Source organism: Arachis ipaensis, chromosome B4 (genome assembly GCF_059453495.1).
Source record: "Arachis ipaensis isolate K30076 ecotype BB chromosome B4, ASM5945349v1, whole genome shotgun sequence".
NCBI classification, from domain to species: domain Eukaryota; kingdom Viridiplantae; phylum Streptophyta; class Magnoliopsida; order Fabales; family Fabaceae; genus Arachis; species Arachis ipaensis.
The window spans coordinates 115,741,759-115,745,190 of record NC_142439.1 but is presented as its reverse complement, the minus strand read 5'-3'; the positions used below and the strand labels follow the sequence as shown (position 1 = coordinate 115,745,190).

Sequence of the window (3,432 nt, the reverse complement as noted above, 5' to 3'; positions counted from 1 at the left end):
TGCGCAAAATGTCCACTTTGCCCTTGTCTTTCGCGCTTCCTATGCGTCAGTTACTACTCAGCCCCCACCTTTTCATTTCAGTTTTTCCAAATCATAACCACTCATTTCTCATTTCTCCTTCGCACACCCTGAAGTTTTCTACTGCAAATCGCCTGTTTTGTCCAAATTTCCCTAAGGTTTCCAGCTCTTTTCGATAATCACCATCATTCTGGTAAGTTATTTTTTTTTATTTTTCTCTACTACCTTGCAGTTATGCCGCTTCTCTTCTGTTTTGGTTTTGTGCGTGTATTGTACATTTTGTTGGATTGCATGCTTGAATAGTTCCAATATTAGGTAGACATTCGGGGGGTAACCATTCCAGGTTGTTTTTGGTTTTTTGGCTTCGTTTTGACTATAGATTTAGCCCTTGCTTGACTACTGGATAGGCAAACTGTAGTCTCTGGTGTTAGTACCGGTTTTCCGACCTCATACACTGACTCTTGAGTGGTGCCCCCACTATAGGTATGGCCCAACGCCCCATCGCGAGGGTTCCCATCGCGAGAGCACCCTACGACAGATATGTCTGGGTGACCTCGGACGTGAGGGACGCCCCTAATCAGATGACCTTAGAGGAACTTATGGAGTTCCGACAAGCCAACTACCTCTGCGGGGGAGGCCCTGAGGAAGCTAACTACGAGGTGTTTGTTCCTGCTAACCAGGAACGGATATTCCATCTGAACCTACACACTCCCCGAGTCGCCGATTGGATCTGGATGTACAAGGCGATGTTCACCAACTTGGGGATACACATTCCTTTCTCCCCTTCCAAATGGCGTTGCTTAACCAATGTGATGTAGCACCGTCTCAACTGCATCCAAACAGCTGGGCCTCTATCAGCTGTTTCGAGATGGTTTGCGAGTTTTTAGAGCTACCGGCCTCAGTGGAGGTCTTTTTATTTCTTTTTATCCTAACAAATCCTTCCAAGGAGGGAAGAGCCAAGAAGGGATTCATGTCGTTTCGGTCAGCCCAAGGTCGGAGGATATTGGGTTTGTTCAAGGATTCCTATCACTGCTTTAAAGATAAATACTTTAAGGTCCGTCTCGTCGAAGGCCGGCATCCCTTCTGGCTGACTCTGGAGGGGGAACGCTACATCCCGACCTATTGGAGCTTTGGGGCAGGGGCCAATGTGTTCACGAAGGTGACGTATAAAGGCCTGACCCCTCAAAATAAAAAGATTGCCGAAATCCTACTGGCTATTTTTGGTAGGAATAATGTCAACCCACACCTTCTTATGGGTGACCCCGAAATAGCAAGAGGTTATATATGTGAGTAGTTGTCTAGTCGCATACTCGTGTTTGTTATTATCCCTTGTTTACTCAACCGGTTTAATAACTAACGAGCTTCCGTATTTTATTTCAGTATCAATGGCTGGCGAGCAAGTTGGGATTGACGCTTTGTTTAACACTTTTCTCGTCGAAAGCGGCGACGATAGTTCTGCCATCCATTCCAACGAGGCGCCGCCTTCTCCTACCGTTGAGGCACAGTCCCAGCCCACCCAGGGGGAGGTGGTCGGGACCAACACTGGTTCAAGTCCCCGACCGGTGGCAGAAGTGGAGGGTGGAGGTCCTGAGGTTATCGTTGTTGACAATCCAAGGAAAAGGAAACCGTCCTCTAGCCCTGAGGGGGTCTTCACGGTGATGGAGAAGAACTTTGATGTCGGAAACTTTATTGATTCCCAACTCTTGCCTGGCACGGAGGACTTCTTCCATGGTAGGGATCTTGCTTCTCAAGCTAAGTGGGTGTATTGCACCCTTCTCCGGGCAACCGCCATAGCACGGAAGGCGGAGCCCGTCTTGGCGAGGGCTCAGACTTTGGAAAATAAGCTTCAATCGTCCGTCAAAGCTAACAAAAAGGATAAGGTTGAGCTGAAGTCGCTGCAGACACAGCTAGCTGCCTCCGAGGAGAAAGCCAAGACTTCCGACGCAACGGTTGCGCGGCTTATTGAGCGAGAGCTCACTTTGGAGGGCCAACTTAACGCTGCTCAGGGTCGGTTGAAAGAGCTGGAGAATGAGCACGATGATGCCTTCTCATCGGCGACTGCGGCTAAAACTGAAGCTACCAAGTTGAAGAAAAAATACAAAGAAACTGTGAAGCACGGCCGGAATGCTATTATGGTGACCGAAGAGGCGATCAAGGCTCAAGTGAAACTGTTGGCTCCCGACTTTGACATCTCAGCCGTCAGCGTTTTCAAAACCATTAAGGATGGTAAGCTTGTTGATATCCCAAAGAAATGAGTTCTTTGTACTTGTTTGTTTTGGTAGTTTGCAGGACAATATTTGTCGTTCTACCGTTCTGATTTTTTGAAGCCGTCTCGGGGATTTTGTGTGTAATCTTTTGACTTTAGAACAATGTCATGACAAAAATGAAGCCGAGTTGTGGTTTTTTTGCTTAAGCGTTTGAAATTTGGCCTTATTTAGTAGCCGTTTACTGTAGCGTTCGCGACTTCAGTGGTTCCCGAGGTGATCAGTCCCAGGATTCCGCTTTGTAATTGAACCGGTTAATTTTCAAGGTGAAGTAATTTAAATGATTCGAACAGTGCATTAAAACATAAAACGAGAAGGAAATAATTAGTGTAATCTGAACACGATTATATCATGACAAACTGCTATTCACGCAAACAACCAGTGGGAAATAATGCTAAATGTGAACATAAAATAACTCGGGGCTTACTAGACCGTGAAACCGCTTGTTTTCTAGTTGCGCTTCGGCTTCTAGGAGTAGAACCTTCTTAGGCTTCTTGCATTCCACATTCTCGGGACCTCCCTGCCATCCAGGCGTTCCAACTTATAAGCTCCGTTGCCGACTACTTCCTTTATCCTGTATGGGCCTTCCCAATTTGCTGCCAACTTTCTTTCTCCTGGTGTCGGGAGCCCCACGTCGTTGCGCCGTAAGACTAGGTCGTTTGGTCCAAAATCTCTTTTTAGTACTTTGGCGTTGTAACGCAGGGCCATCCTTTGTTTCAACACCGTCTCCGACAAGTGGGCAATCTCTCTAGTCTCATCCACTAAGTCCTTCTCCACGGCTTCTTCGACTCCCCCCAATAGTAGTTGTGGGCTCGGTTCCCCAATCTCCACAGGTATTATCGCGTTCACCCCATAAGTGAGTCGGAAAGGCATCTCCCCGGTGGATGACTGCTGCGTTGTGCGATAGGACCAGAGGACCGACGCTAGCTCGTCTTCCCAGGCTCCCTTTTTCTGGTCAAGTCGCTTTTTAAGACCTTGCAGGATGACTTTGTTCGCTGCTTCGACTTGGCCGTTAGTTTGGGGGTGCTCGACGGATGAGAACTTCTGCTTTATTCCTAAGCAGGCGAGGAATTCCCTAAACTTTTTATCGGCAAACTGTGTTCCGTTGTCCGAGATGACAACCTCTGGGATTCCGAATCTGGCTATTACT

The 3,432-nt window shown here is 47.5% G+C and overlaps 1 pseudogene; it reads left to right on the top strand.

Moving 5' to 3' along the window:
* Positions 1–1,403: 1,403 nt before the first annotated feature.
* LOC148568879 (uncharacterized) lies at positions 1,404–2,206 on the top strand (annotated as a pseudogene).
* The last annotated feature ends 1,226 nt before the right edge of the window (positions 2,207–3,432 follow it).